Raw genomic sequence first — 16,934 nt, forward strand, 5'->3', positions numbered from 1 at the left:
TTGGAAAATTTGCTCTTTTACAAGTGTCGCAGAGCGAACAGATGTAAATACTTGCGTGAGCAGTACGCCGGATGGCTCAGTAGGATCGCGTTAGAAGGCGGCTGAAGGTGCCGACGTCCTCGTAGCAAATCCCGCTGGTATGCTTTTCGACGGCGAAGCTTCAATAATCCGGAGGATCCAGCGAAGAAGGTGTTCGCTGAAGGAGATTAAATCTAAAGAACTCTCATGACGGGGCGCCCAATATATAGCTCTTGGCCACGCCCATCTTGGCGGGCTCTGACGCGCGCGGGCGCGAAGCGCGCTCATTGGTCGCGCATTCAGAGTCGCCCCGTCATTGGTTCGAGCAAGTTGCCGCAGAACAGCCAATGACCGAGCTGCCTTCGTTCATTGCTGTCAGCTGTGCAGCTGCAATGCGTTTTACATAAAGACTTCAATATTCTCGAGAAAAGGAGTTTTCCCATAGCGTAAGCTACTTACGCAATAGGAGAGACCTCTCGAAAGGGAAACCTGGGATAACTAATAGACAAGACAGGGAACCACTGAACATGACAAGACACAAAACCCACACCGTAATATAAACAATGTTGGAAACATTTGGGATAATGTAAGCGCATCAGTCAACAAAATATATAATATTGTTTTTAGTGTTTTCTGGATATTTTAATCTAAAAATCTTACATATTGTGCTTTTAATGTTATCTGCATCATAACTCATCTGAAACAACAATGGGAACTTTTATAAATATCCATTAGTCTATTAACCATTAAAAATATGAGGAGCGTTTTTGCCACAAAAGACCCTGGCTGGTCAACGTCCTACATCTTTTCTCTCCAATACAGAAAAACAGTACTTTTAGGGCAATACTTTTTTTAAAAATAGGCAAATTGGGAGGCAGCACTAAGCCTTCATTTTTGTGCAATTATAACTATTTTAACAATAATGGAAGCCATTGGGAGACCACAAATGGCTGTCATTCACTGTATTGCATTAATAAAGTCAGTTAATATAAAAGAAAAAAGCCAGCAAGCAAGGGATTTAACCCAGAAGGTTTTGTTTTAAACACAAACAGTTCTTTCATAGTTCATTTCAAGTTAGACATGACTTGACACAAAAAGGGTTCGTATGGCTTGCGAATGCAGTAGGTTCAAAAATTAACATCTGAGAACATGAAACCCATTCAGTTCTGCATTTTTCATGGAATTTTTTATGAATAAGAACAAAAAAGTAAGATCAAATAAAATGTTGTACATGTATTACTGTACAGATTTAATGTAGAACCCAATATCATTTTAACTTGTTTTGTACTGATACTGCCTACACTGTAAAAAATTGCTGTAAAAAAACATCCAAATGTTACAGTAACATGCTGTTTTCCATTAAAACAGTAATATACCGTAGGAAAAATGCATTCGGGGTGATATTTATCGTTTTCGAGAAAGTAGCCTACAGTAATATACTGGCAACCCAGCTGCCAGTAGATTACTGTAAAATCAAGGAAACACGGTAAATTACTGTTAAATGTAACAGTCAGATGTATTAAACAAAATAAGTTCATTTCACTGAAATATTAGTGAAAGTTCATAAAAAAAGTAATATGAAGTCAATAACTGATAAGGAGAGTAAATATTAAACTGAAGTGTTTTATGTGTTTTGCACAGAATGATATAGGAGAGATCTGTTAGTTTAATGAATGAGTTTTGTGGGTCACCATTGTGCTGGAGAGTAGAGCCTGTGCTTCAGTCAAAGATGAGCATAGAAACACTGATGTTATGCTGCCTGTTGCTTTATTTAAAAGCAGGAACTGTAGTTGCTGATGCAGTGACAATCTCCTTGCTAAGTACTTTAACACATACATGTTTGCTATTGTTCGCTATACGAACTGCAAAGACTTTAGTTAAAATCATGTTTTTAATTAATTCACTATAACACAGTTTTATATAAAGAGATATTCATTTTCAGTGAACTCTAATGAAGGAATTTTATGGTACTATCAGTATAAATACTAGTTTTTGAACTCGAACTGTTTAAAGCAATCGGTTTCCCAAATGATATGAGTTACCTTCCATTGTATTTTTACGGTAACATACTGTAAAAAAGGAGAGCTGTAAATTAACGGTAAAGGGCTGCAAATTAACAGTACATTGCTGGCAACACAGCTGTTAACAATCTTCCCTTCTCTTTTCCAGCTCCTCTGCCCATTCCTGTCATCACCAGTGATTCTTCACAGTGTTCATCATCATCATCATCAGGATCATCATTATAGTCCAGATGTTCACTGGTGTGTTCAGTATTGAATGTGAGTGGTGATGTGACTCTCTCCTGGTACAAAGGAATCAGTGTATTGTACAGCATCAGTGTGTGTGATCTCAGCATCAGTCTCTCTCTACCTCTGGAAGTGGAATATCAGGATAAAAACACTTACAGCTGTGTGATCAACAATCCCATCAGCAACCAGACCACAGATCTGGACAACATCAGTCAACTTTGTCAACCATGTGAAGGTAAGTGAGGTGTTGCCATATTTATGATAAACAAGTACTGCCATACATATTATTTACTGTTATTATTACCTCTTATTATTATTATTACATATTATTATTACCTCTATAACTGCCATACATATTATTTCAGTTATTTAACATGTTTTGTTATATTTGTTTAATCTACTCATGGATATTGAGTGGTGATGTTAACTAGGAACTAAAGGACACTTTTTGAGGTGCAACAGGAAAAACAGACTTTTGGCAAAGAATGTATATTTACAAGAAGTGAAAGCCAATAGAACGTTCCATTGCAACACCAGCGCCCAGCAGCAGCGCTATGCTTCCGCCATTTTGGGGTGAAAGCCACTCGGCAGTCATATATTATACATGTATTTAGTCCAGTGCAGAGGTCATTTTTAGGTTGAAATAATTATATAAAAAGAGGGGGCAGCGCCAGATAATTTTTAACGCAGGTGCCGAGGGGGTGCTAGTAGATCATTGACAGGGGGAGCTGCGCACTTATAGCCTATATTGTATATACTATTATTAAATGAGCAAAACTTCAATATTTATACAATAATTTTAATTATCACAACTTAAGTTTTAATTTTACTAAATTGAATAAGCATTCAATCAAATATATTTAAAGATTTATTATTTATAATGTTATTTCAACATAATATCTCGTTATTTCGACATAATATGTGAGAGTGTGCAACATAATTAGAGAGTAGCCTATTTCTTTTCGTTCGGAATAGTTTCGTTTAAAGATTTAGTTGCAAGCTTTCTATATTTCTCATGTCTGAGGCATATTTCGGTTAATTTATGATGAGATGCGCTCAAGTTCACGAGCAATTAAGTGACCGCGCCGGCGCCGCATGTCATGATTATTGACTGCTATATTTGCTTATTTATTAAATCCAGGCAATTGGTTGATTATTATTTTTTTTAATAAGATACAATTTATACAAAACGAAATTAATTTTAAAGAAAGGCTTTGTACAAAACACAACGTAGGCTAATGAGTCAAAATCATGTATGACCCACTTCATGTCTCCCGATATCATATCGTACTCATGCTGTTCACTTTTCATAATCAACATGGGGAAAAAAACATTATAATATTTGAACAAATATGAAAATAAATGCGCTTATTTAATGGCTACAACAACACGTATACAGTAGTAGGCCTACATACTCTCTATTTGTACAACTATTAGGCCTATAGCCTATAACAGCAAAAGAAATAGCTTTACAGTAAACTTCTTATCGTATATTAATTACCGTTATATTTATATATATATATATATATATATATATATATATATATATATATACCTAAAGGATTATTAGGAACACCATACTAATACTGTGTTTGACCCCCTTTCGCCTTCAGAACTGCCTGAATTCTATGTGGCATTGATTCAACAAGGTGCTGAAAGCATTCTTTTGAAATGTTGATGGAGATTTGTGGGATGCACATCCAGGGCACGAAGCTGCCGTTCCACCACATCCCAAAGATGCTCTATTGATTGTTTGTTGAGATCTGGTGACTGTGGGGTCCATTTTAGTACATTGAACTCATTGCCATGTTCAAGAAACCAATTTGAAATGATTCGAGCTTTGTGACATGGTGCATTATCCTGCTGGAAGTAGCCATCAGAGGATGGGTACATGGTGGCCATAAAGGGATAGACATGGTCAGAAACAATGCTCAGGTAGGCCGTGGCATTTAAACGATGCCCAATTGGCACTAAGGGGCCTAAAGTGTGCCAAGAAAACATCCCCCACACCATTCCACCACCACCACCAGCCTGCACAGTGGTAACAAGGCATGATGGATCCATGTTCTCATTCTGTTTACGCCAAATTCTGACTCTACCATCTGAATGTCTCAACAGAAATCGAGACTCATCAGACCAGGCAACATTTATCCAGTCTTCAACTGTCCAATTTTGGTGAGCTCTTGCAAATTGTAGCCTATTTTTCCTATTTGTAGTGGAGATAAGTGGTACCCGGTGGGGTCTTCTGCTGTTGTAGCCCATCCGCCTCAAGGTTGTGCGTGTTGTGGCTTCACAAATGCTTTGCTGCATTCCTCGGTTGTAACGAGTGGTTATTTCAGTCAAAGTTGCTCTTCTATCAGCTTGAATCAGTCGGCCCATTCTCCTCTGACCTCTAGCATCAACAAGGCATTTTCGCCCACAGGACTGCCGCATACTGGATGTTTTTCCCTTTTTACACCATTCTTTGTAAACCCTAGAAATGGTTGTGCGTGAAAATCCCAGTAACTGAGCAGATTGTGAAATACTCAGACCGGCCCGTCTGGCACCAACAACCATGCCACGCTCAAAATTGCTTAAATCACCTTTCTTTCCCATTCTGACATTCAGTTTGGAGTTCAGGAGATTGTCTTGACCAGGACCACACCCCTAAATGCATTGAAGCAACTGCCATGTGATTATTTGATTAGATAATTGCATTAATGAGAAATTGAACAGGTGTTCCTAATAATCCTTTAGGTGAGTGTATATATTAATGACAAAGCAAGACTATGTAAACAAAAACACAGCCACTGTACAAAAGTGGCAATTATAGGATAAGGGACACAGCAATGCATCGTGTTCTATCAGATCATCATGTATGTAGCATGATCCAGGGGATTAAAACATACAAAATATATTTCAGGCCAAGTGGAGTTGGTAACTAATAATAGTAGAAAATGTGTAAAGTTGCATAAAATTGAAATATTCAATAATGCAAGAAAAAACTACCTAAAAAAACTACTGTGGTCTCTCCATCTGTGCTTCAGAAAAGCGCGGTCACGCCATCTACGCTAAAAAATATATTGCGCGTCTACACGAGGTTGCGTGGTAGGCTCAAGATGTATGCCCTTGGTGTCGGCAGACTTTAAAACAAATATATTAATAATAAAATAAATAAAATCACATTGTTTTCTGCAAATTCCACCAGATTCTTGTTCTACATCTCAGATACTACTACTGTGGTGATTTTCATGTTGATCTACTGTTTTATTATTTAATAATTGCCTGCCAAAATCATGAATATTTACATTGCTATACTAGTCTGGCTAACGTCAGACCCAATTCTCGTTGAGACTTGGGTCTGGGAACCACATGTACATTTTCTCGTATTTGAGGGGTGGTTTACAAATGCCCAGCGCCGTTTATTGGGTGCTAAGAATGTCTATCAAATGCGCCTGTACGTAGCTCATAGTCAACATAGATGTCGTCATCGTCTTGCTGCTCCCTCCCCGTTCTGTGATTGGTTCCCTAAATGAGGCGAAAATCTGGACCATGGTATCCATACTGCCTTTCAGCGTGAATAAAATCGCGCTGCGGGAAAGCAAACTCCAACAGATTATTGTTCTTCATCTCACTGACTACCACTGTGGTGATTTTCCCTGATTCGTTCCAACACTTGAGGCAGGAGTGAGACAGGGCGAAAACATATAGGGGACAGCGGTGCCAGATGTGGGCCAGCGTGTCTTTGGTTTTCGAGAAAAACTTCGGACAATGAGCATTTTCGTGGGACGCGAACAGGTCCACCTGCACTCTGCCGAACGTTTCCCACAGCAGTTGAACCGTCTGCGGGTGCAGCGACCATTCCCCTGCTGGGACGTTGTTTCTGGACAGTCTGTCTGGTCCCACATTCAGGTGACCAGGCACATGCGCTGCTCTCAGCGAGAGCAGGTTGTGCTGAGCCCAGACCAGGAGGCGTTCCTTCAGCCTGTGAAGGTTTCGGGGCCTGATGCCGTTGTCCGACCGGACCAAGATGTGGTGGCCTCTTATCTGGGAACAGAAGCGCCGTAGCGCTTTGTCGACTGCTATCATCTCCAAGCAGTTTATGTGAAGGAGCTTTTCCCGTTCTGACCACAGGCCAGCTAGCGGTCTGCCCTCGAGCAGTGCTCCCCACCCCGAGGTGGAGGCGTCACGCATCTGCGTGAATAGCTAGAGGTAGAATGAAATCCGGGCTCTGGCCGCGGCATGACGGCGGCTCGAGAGCCCCGGTGTGCTGAGAACTCAACGCTGTGTTCACAGCATGCAAGGCGGGGGGCGCGCTGATCACAGCGGGCAGCCTGGCCGCGCTCAGCTTATCTATGGCGGGTTGCGCAGAGAAAGCGAGCGGAGGGGATCCTGTGGGATTCGGCGTTGTCTGTGAGAGAATGTGGGCGCGGGACAGCGGGCACATTTACTGCACTGAGAACACTGTCGGCTCGCGCCGACTGAATGTGTGTTAGTTTCGTTTTTAGAGAAACAAAGGACATGCATCGTGTAGTGTAAGCGGGCACTGTGATATGGGCGCGTTCACTACATTTTCTGCATTGTGCAGAGAAAACGAGCGGGGCGAATCCCGTGGGATTCGGCGTATCTGTTAGAAAATGCGGGCGCGAGACAGCGGGCACATTTTCTGCACTGAGAACACTGTCGGCTCGCGCCGACTGAATCAACGCTGTGTTTACAGCGTGCGAGGCGGGGGCGCGCTGATCACAGCGGGCAGCCTGGCCGCGTTCAGCTTCTCTATGACGGGTTGTACAGAGAAAGCGAGCGCGGGATTCAGAGTGTCCTTGAGAGAATGTGGGCGCGGGAGAGCGGGCACATTTACTGCACTGAGAACACTGTCGGCTCGCGCCGACTGAATCAACACTGTGTGTTTGAGAGAAAGGACCACAGGTGCTTAGGAGGCTATAGTTCTCGCCCTGGAGCGTCGGTCAGAACGCAGGACAGGAGGCAGGAATCAGATTGAACGTTTTACTCAACATTCTTCAGCAGAACAGACATACATTAGACAGCAATTACAGGTGCAGATTTGAATGTAGTAGCTGCCTCTCAGCTTATATTACTGGAAATGGTAGGTTAACATTTTGTACTTGAGTGTATGCGTGTAGCTGAAAATAAACAAAACAGTAATAAAGGTTACATATAGGCCTACTGTATAAACTAGCATTATTGATTAAGTCTAACACCAGCTCAACCAGGTGACTAATAACTTGTGAGTCACCATTCCTTAACATAATCTGTACAGAACAAATAATGTAAATGTAATGATATAGCCTGAGTAAAACAAGCATAACACTTAACTCAGTTACAAACAACATGCATAAGCATACTACAATGACGTTCATTCTTTGCCAACTGCACGGCTTGACTCGTCATTTCTCTCGAGTGGATTTATGACCCAAATACTCAAGTATTTCTAGATATTCACATATATAATCGATCCTAAACAAGTAAAGGATAAATAAAACTCACTTTTCTCATAAGGACGTACACAGTTATTAATGTTCAACACAAACACTGCACCGCGACTTCTTGAACAGTCTTGCTGTGTGTGTATCACGCGCATTTCTCGTGCGCAATCACTTCCAGCCCATCCGCTAATGGCCACTAGATGGCGCCTTTGCGCTGCCTTTATAACAGCCGCCCCCACATTTGCTCCAATTGAATGTTAATCCTCCGTAGGCAATTCAGGCAGCTGAATTAGCTTCACCACAGGTCTGGTGAAGCTTTTGTCCTTGACTTTTACCTCAGCTGCTCTCACATGTCCATCAGCGCTTGGAAACACCTTTACCACTTTGCCTACTAACCATAGAGCCCTTGGTAATTGGGTGTCAACCATCATTACAACACACCCCTCAGTAAAGTCCTCAGTAGTCCTTTGCCATTTTTGCCTCAGCTGAAGTCCTGGTAAGTAGTAGCTTATGAACCTGGCCCAGAAATGATCCACCAGTATCTGACTTTGTCTCCACCGTCTACGACTTAGGCGTTCAGAATCTTGGTAGACAACTTGCGGCAATGAACTACTGGGCCGCCCCATCAAAAGATGATTTGGTGTTATTGGGTCAACATCTGCGATGTTAGCTGACACATACCCCAACGGTTTGGAATTCAAAATAGCCTCCACTTCAATTAAAACTGTTCTGAGTACTTCCTCAGGAACGCTTTGTGCTCCAATTGTGGTGCTAAGTGCTGCTTTTACAGAGCGAATCTCTCGCTCCCACACTCCTCCAAAGTGTGGAGCTGCTGGAGGATTAAAATGGAAGTTGATTTGATGTTTCGCCAGCAACCCTTGCAGGTTAGGACTCATGGCAGTGAAAGCCTCTCTCAACTCGTTCTCTCCCCCTCTAAAATTTGTCCCCTGATCAGAGTGAAGTTCAGCAGGGGTACCAAGACGTGCAGTAAACCTCCGTACTGCCATCAAGAAGGCATCTGTGTCAATAGAGGTTAGTACATCAAGATGCACTGCTCGAGTGGTTAGACATTTGAATATGATGCCCCATCTCTTTTCTGTACGCCTGCCAATCTCCACATGGAATGGCCCAAAGCAGTCCATCCCAGTGGAATAGAACGCTGGCTTGAACAAACGAAGTCGAGCAGGAGGCAAGTCAGCCATCTTCGGTGAAACAGGTTTGGATCTTAACTTCCGACACTCCAGACAAGCATATTGATGCTTTCGAACAGCCTCACGCCCTCTCAATATCCAGTACGACCGTCGGAGTTCAGCGAAGACCCGCTCTGGTCCAGGATGGCATAATCTCTGGTCAAAATTCTGGATTAACAGTTTGGTGATGCAGTGGCTCGGATCCAGCACAATAGGGTGCTTGAAGTTAGGATCCAAATCCTCTGCTCTTCGGAGGCGTCCACCAACTCAAATGACCTCATTTGTTGCATCAAACTCAGGAGCCAGAACAAGAAGGCGGCTACTGAAAGGAACTGATTTATTGGCTTTGAGAAGGTTATATTCCTCTAGGAAACTTTCCAGCTGGGACTGTTTAAGGAGGAGGGAGACTGCCTGCTGATAAGTTGCTGCACTAGATGGAGCAGCTTGCCCTGCTTCCTCAGGCTGAAGGGTGCTTGCTGTGGCCTCCACCAGTTCACTCCAAGTAGCATACCTGCTGGAATCAGGGACAGACCTATCAGAACTTGAGATGTAATGGCAGAACAAGGAACGTTGTAGCTCAGTAGGATCTTCTTCACTGGATCCTGCTGGAGCTTCTGGCCACTCATCAGGTGGTCGTAAAAGAAAAGATGGACCTTGACACCACCTATTTGGTTGTGCTAGTTCCACCAATGATTTACCCCTGGTCAGATCATCTGCCGGGTTAAGTGTTGATCTCACGTACCTCCATGACCGCTGATCTGTGAGCTCTTGGATCTCAGCAACCCTGGTTCCCACAAAGACCTTGAATCGACACGAGTTTGACTGGAGCCATGTCAGGACAGTGGTCGAGTCAGACCACAAGAAGGTATTCCTGATTGGTAAGGTGAGCTCACTGACTATCAACTTTGCAAGTTGGGCTCCAGTGACTGCTGCACAAAGCTCCAGTCTTGGCATGGATTGTTGTCTTTTTGGCGCAACTCAAGATCTGACCAGCAGGAATACCAAGTGAACACCACCTTCAGCATCTTCTGAGCGTAGGTAGGCCACTGATCCATATGCTCTCTCAGATGCATCACAGAACACATGGACATCTCGTATCACGTCTGGCTGATCCATAGTTGTTGGAACAGCATCTAGGTAAGGTGATGCGAGATAATTCAGGCAGTTCTGCTACCCATGTATTCCAGGCTTGGAGCAGCTCCTCAGGTAGTAATGGGTCATCCCATTCTCGTTGTTTATCCCAGAGTCGCTGTACAATCACCTTAGCCCGAGTTGTATATGGTAATATTAGCCCCAACGGGTCATACTGTCTGGCCAATGTACGGTACACAGTGCGCATTGTGGTTAGGCCGTAATCGTCCAGTCGATGTTTATAACCGATGGTATCTGTAGGGCAATGCCATCTTAGACCTAAGGTAGACTCTTGAACATCAGAAGAATTTTGGGTGAGCCACAATTCAGCGTTATCTTAGCGAGCTTCTTGAGGAAGATAGCTAAGGATGTCAGGGGCGTTGCTGGCCCACTGGCGGATCTCGAAGCCCCCTGATGCCAACAGGACACGTAATTTATCAAGTAAATCTTTGGCATTCGTTTTTGATGATAGACTCTGTAAACAGTTGTCTACATATAAACACCTGTCTACTGAATTCCTGACATCTTCTCCCTCGGTGCTGTGATCGTGCACGTGTTTTTGTAGGGCAAATGTGGAGAACATGTGGTACCAAACGGCAGAACCTGCCACTCATAGACCACAGGAGGCACATCACGGCAGAGATTCCGCCACACAAACCGAAGAAGGGGCTTGTCCTCAGACAGAAGGCAGACCTGGTGAAACATTGCCTTTATGTCTCCGCTTATTGCGACGGCATGCTCTCGAAAGCGAAGCAAGACCCCCAGGAGTGATGGGCCAAGTCGAGGCCCAGGAAGAAGAGATTCGTTGAGGTTGCAACCCTGGAATTGGTAAGAACAATTGAATACTAGGCGGTTCTTCCCATTATGTTGTACCAGATGATGGGGAATGAACCGTGATTCCTCACTCTGTGCAGCCTCCTCCTCAGTCAGCTTACGTACTGAGCCTGCCAGTTCAAGCTTGCTCATTTCTGTAATGTATGCTGAGGCTTTGTCCTCATCTTTAGCAAGTCGCTTCTCCGTACCTCGGAGGCTTGGTATGACAGCATCTTTGGTTGCATGGAAAGGGGAAGTATTTATCCTCCGTAGCAAAGGGGCCACATAGTGCTGAATCTTGTTATGCTCAACACGGATCGTCTTACTTTCCAGAAGTGAGAGTGCCTCTTGATCCTCTCGTGATCTAGTTACCTGTTTCTCTGATTTGAATGGTAGCGTGTCCACCTGCCACAGCTTCTCCACATTTCTAAGAAGTTCAGCTGTTTCAGAGTTTACTGAGGTCAGGTAACAGTTCTGAGATCTAGGATGCTGAGGTACACCCCTAGCTGGGCCCTGTAGTGTCCACCCTAACCTGGTCCGTATAGCGACCGGTCCTCCCGGTGGTCCATAAAGCACTGGTTCTGTTGGAGTGATCAAATGGGGCTGGTCAGCTCCAATGAGAAGAAGAGGGTGAACTTGATCAAATGGCTCAAGTGGCAAACCTCTGAGGTGCTTATACCTTTTCTGTAAGACGGTTAGTTGGTAGGAATGATCAGCCAGTCCCAGATTCTGAGCAGTGAATGCTCCACTAATGTGGTAATTCCGGTTTGGCTGTGAGGCAGGGCAAACACTAAAAGAGACAGATGCTCCTTTGAGTACTTGGGTTTCTTGCCTTATTGTTCTCAAAGCCAGTTCCTCAGGAATTCCACGCAGGCCAAGCTTATTTGCTGCCTCGCAGAGGAGTATGGTCCTCTCCAAACCATCGTCGAGTACAGCATAAGTCTCCAGAGTTTGTTCACGATACTGCAGACGAACCTTTACCACCTTCAGCAATACCCGGCTGCAGTCCGTAGGTCGATTTAGATAAGCAGTGCCAACTGCGGAGCTCAACATGCATATGCCCTCTTTACTTTCCTTAGAATTTACTCCATGCAGTATCTGGAGGTGTTTGTTTTGGCAAATGCTGCAGGGTTTCTTGAGAGTGCAGTCTGTAACAGCATGAGAACGACCACATTTATGCACCTCTTGTTCTCAATAATCCACTTACGGATCTGCTCAGGAGTGAAAGTCTGGAAAGTAGCGCACTGACTTAGGAAATGTTCAGAGCTTTCACAATATGGACAATATGGTTGCACTTTACCTCTTTTCTTGCCTGAGGTGAATTCTTTAGGTCCTGATTCTGGTCCCTTCATCTGCGAGGCAGCTTTGGCACCATGGAGAATAGTGGCTGGTCTGGTGAAGCGGGCTGGCTTTGCCCGGCTCTCATAATTTCGCTTGTTGGGTAGTTCAGTATGGCCCTGACACCATGCTTCGTACTGGAGCCACTTAGAGAATTCAGGTAATGTATACACTGAATCAGACTGATAATATAGGTGTCTGCGGAAGTCTGCACACAACTCTGGAGGTAGTTTACCCAGCAGTCTGGCGACGTGGGAGCCACATTTTAATTCCACTTCTCCCTCTACGCCAAGGGTTTCCAGCATCCCAACAAGTGCTCTGATCTGCAGGGCGAACCTTTGAAATGCCTCATGATCCCCTCGCTTGATGTCAGGAGCATCCATGACCTGTGCTATTCTTTTGAGTGCTAACTGATGCGGCTGACCAAACCTCTCATTTAGGGCTGTCATTGTGTCAGAGTATGGAGTGGTAGAGTTCAGGTAAGAGTCAGCGATAAGGGAGGCTTCCTCTAATTTAAGATGGTCGACCAATATTTGGTATTTGAAGAGCTCGGTAGCACCTGATGGCAGTAGGTTCTCCAATGACATCTTCAGCCTGGCAAATTCCGCAGGGTCTGGATGAATCAACATGGGAATTCGTGGCTTAGGGCCTAGATAGACTTTCTCCTGTGCTGGAAGCGATGAGGGAAAGATCTCGTAAGGTGAGGGTTGTGGCTGCTTGTATGGCATTTCTGGGTGTGTAAGCCATGGTTCAGTCTGTTTCATTGATTGTGGAGCATACACGGATTTTTGCTGAGGTGGCGAAGGAACGACCAACCAGGGTGCAGAATGAGGCGTTAAATATGGAGGATAAGTTGGAGGGCAGGTGAGGGAATGATACGGTGAACTGCCCTGACCCTGTGTATTGTGCAGCATGAGGCTTGACCTGATATCCCCTCTGTGAGGCCTGAATGAATGATTATGGAATGAATTTCCACTGACTGGAGCATACCGTCCATAGTAGGGCTGTGCTACTGCTCTCTCGGCAGCTAGTTTCACTGGGTTTGAATAACTAACAGAAGTAGCGTAAGTGACTGGGAATTCACGCTCTTTCCTAGCTATGTAAGGGACATCATCACATACCGGAGGTGGTGGTTCAGGCCATGACACATCCTCTTGAGGACCTTCTACTGTCGTTATAAGTCTCTGTGGTGTTAGGCGGGTAACTGAATGGGACTCAACCAAGGACACCGATGATACTTGGGACCGGAGTGGTGAGACTTGCGATGATGCAGAGAAGGAAACTGGTGATGATAAGTGAGCAGGGTGTGATTGTGGCTGCCTTGTTACAGGAAAACAGGCTCGGCCGTCTTCCAGTAATAGGTGAGTATCTGCACTTGAGGTTTCCTCAAGTGAAGTCCCACGGCATTTGGATAATACATGCTGACGCACTCTATCGCGCAAACTTTGTATGAGCTTAGTGTCTTGGCCAAGCTGAGCATGAATGTCCTCTAATTCAGTATAAAAGGCTCCCCACTCATCTCTTGCTACATACCGACTTCCAGATCTGGCCGGTGCTGGTCCCGCTGAGTACATCATTCTAGCAGTTTCATCACTCTCTGCATCGTACTCCTGGTCAAGTCTAAATGTAGTTTGTGCTGCAGTATCTTCTGTATAAGAGGAAGTCAGTTCTTTGTGGCCTGTTATATTCACTTGGTAGTCTGACAAACAGGTTGGCAGTCTGACTTGCCGTTTTGGCCGCACAGATTCTGAAAGGGCTTCACTCATTTCTTTAGAAGTAGCCATCCTTAACCAAGGTAAGCACTGATATCCGGCTCGAAGGACCAATGTTTGAGAGAAAGGACCACAGGTGCTTAGGAGGCTATAGTTCTCGCCCTGGAGCGTCGGTCAGAACGCAGGACAGGAGGCAGGAATCAGATTGAACATTTTACTCAACATTCTTCAGCAGCACAGACATACATTAGACAGCAATTACATGTGCAGATTTGAATGTAGTAGCTGCCTCTCAGCTTATATTAATGGGAATGGAAGGTTAACATTTTGTACTTGAGTGTATGCGTGTAGCTGAAAATAAACAAAGCAGTAATAAAGGTTACATATAGGCCTACTGTATAAACTAGCATTGTTGATGAAGTCTAACACCAGCTCTAACACCAGATTTATGACCCAAATACTCGAGTATTTCTAGATATTCACATATATAATCGATCCTAAACAAGTAAAGGATAAATAAAACTCACTTTTCTCATAAGGACGTACACAGTTATTAATGTTCAACACAAACACTGCACCGCGACTTCTTGAACAGTCTTGCTGTGGAGAATGCAGCTGTTTGTATCACGCGCATTTCTCGTGCGCAATCACTTCCAGCCCATCCGCTAATGGCCACTAGATGGCGCCTTTGCGCTACCTTTATAACAGCGTAAGGCGGAGTGGCCCTGGGTAGCGGGGGGGAGGTCCACAGAGCTCGCCGAAATCCTCACTGTCCGATGCCAGGAGAGAACATGCCTCGGTAGGTTCGTCGAGCTCAAGGGTGGACGCAGCGGCAGACGGCGGCCGCTGTCCATCTGTGAGCGACTCGAGCGATGCCGGCGAAGCTGGCGGGCGAACCGGCGAGCTTTGGCGGCCTGGAGAGAGCTCGGGGGGCACGCTCGGCGCGGCACCACAGCGGGCAGAAGTGCAGGCTCTGAGCAGGGTGCCAGGCGAGTCCTCAGAGTCACCATAGGCAACAGCTCACAATTAGGCCACGTACGAGCGACAGGAAGGCATCTTGAAAAATACGCAGCTCTTTTAGAGTTTTGGAGAAGTGTGAGTTGCAGCGGCAAACAAACACTCTCAGCAGAGTAAAGGATATAGGCGCCGGAAAGCGCAGCAGGTACGGCGGCTGAAGGCGGCGAGGTGAAGGCCAGCGACTTCAGGCTCAAGGGCTCATCCCGCTGAAGGCTTGCGTCGACGACGCGGCTTCTCACTCCGGATCCAGCGATGCGTGAGCTTCGCCGAAGAGATGAAAATCAGTTTGTATCAGCCTATCGAGCTTATTTATAGGGCGAGACCACGAGAGATAATTTTTGGCTTCAATATCTCGTGGAAAAGAGGTTTTCCCCATAGCGTAAGATATTACGCAGTACGAGAGATACTCTCGTAAGAGAACAATCATACAGACGAACAGACAAAAAATGACCAGCTACTACGCTAAATGTTTACAGTAGGCAGACGCCAAAAAAGACACAAATAGCATAGCACAAAATGTGATGGGTGGAAAAGAAAAAATGTTGCTAAAAACTTTGTTGTTGTTGTTGTTGTCAAGATTGTGTAAATAAACATAGCGCTGTGAATTACTCACCTCGACTGAGTGAGAGAACGCTGGTGGTGACGTCATCACTGCGAGACGATCACCCCTTTGCACCCTTTTCCCATAGACAGAAACGTTTTTTTCTCAATATATCATGTACTAACAACATTGCGACAAAAATATATATATATAACAATATGAGCAAAAGTGCATTACAGATAAGAAAATAAATTATCATATTAATAAATTAATAAAAAAAAAGGGAAAAAAAGGAAAAGGGACCTTGGGTACAATTTTCAAGTCATATTCTTCTATTGTTATTATAAGTGCATAGATATATATATATATATATATATTTTTTTTTTTAAGTATAGGACTGCTGCAAACTATATAAGCCTTGTGAGTAATGATTTTGCCTGGGCATTTGTTCATATATATAGTGACACCAGCAGACTGATTTGAACCATGATTAAATACCATATCAACCTCCCAAAAGGCAGACAAATAATCTGTTACCTGTAAAAACAAAAAAAAACAAAAAAAAAAACCTTGTTACTTTGGTTTTTGCAAAACAAAACAAAAATTGGCTTTCTTTAAACAGCATCCTTTCAATCCCCACAGTTCAAAGAACTACCCAATTTAAGTGTATAGGGACAATAGAAGAATATGACTAAGTATACCCTAGGTCCCTTTTCCTTTTTTTTCTTTTATTTATTCATTTATTTATTGTTTTATTTAATAATTTATTTTTCTTTTCTGTAATGCACTTTTGCACCTGTTCCTATTAACATGAACAATTAAACAGATATAACTATAAATTGAACAAAAAAATGAACAAGAATAAAGATTTGTCTCTTACAAACCAGCCTCTTCATTGATAATTAGAAAAGTTTTTTGGAGCAAACGGACATCCCTCCTGGGGTGGTGCCGCTCTTCTCTAGTTATATGGCACATAGTCTGAGTGTTAAAAATTGACTAACTGGGGCTCATCTAGCAGAAAGACGTATCACGTCACAGAAGTCAGATAAACCCATCACATAGAGATTCTTTCACATAGAAATCGTCATATAGAGACTGTGTCTGTTTCCAGAATTAGTAAATACAAAAACACTCAAACAACTTTAAGAGTAAAAATTTAATTGCTGGTCAAGAATAAAAAACAGATATAATACTGATGAACAAATGATAATTGCACTTTGAAACCAGATTGTGTTCTCAGGTCACCAAAAAGCTGCTATCATGTAAATTAATGGCAAGAACACATTAAACGTTTTTTCTTTTCTTTTTTCAGTAGAAAACAGTGTCATGTAGGCGGTCCCTGAGTTAATGACTAATGATTTAAATTTTTTAATGATTTTAATTGTTTATATTTTTACCAACCTATGACTCTTTACCTATCCTTGATCTATAAGATATATTTTTAGTGTTTCTATTAATTTTTTTATACAATATCTGAAAAAAACAATTTCAGAAAAATC

Source organism: Siphateles boraxobius, unplaced genomic scaffold (assembly GCF_051911475.1).
Source record: "Siphateles boraxobius isolate OS27281-9 unplaced genomic scaffold, OSU_SipBor_1 13, whole genome shotgun sequence".
NCBI classification, from domain to species: Eukaryota; Metazoa; Chordata; class Actinopteri; order Cypriniformes; family Leuciscidae; genus Siphateles; species Siphateles boraxobius.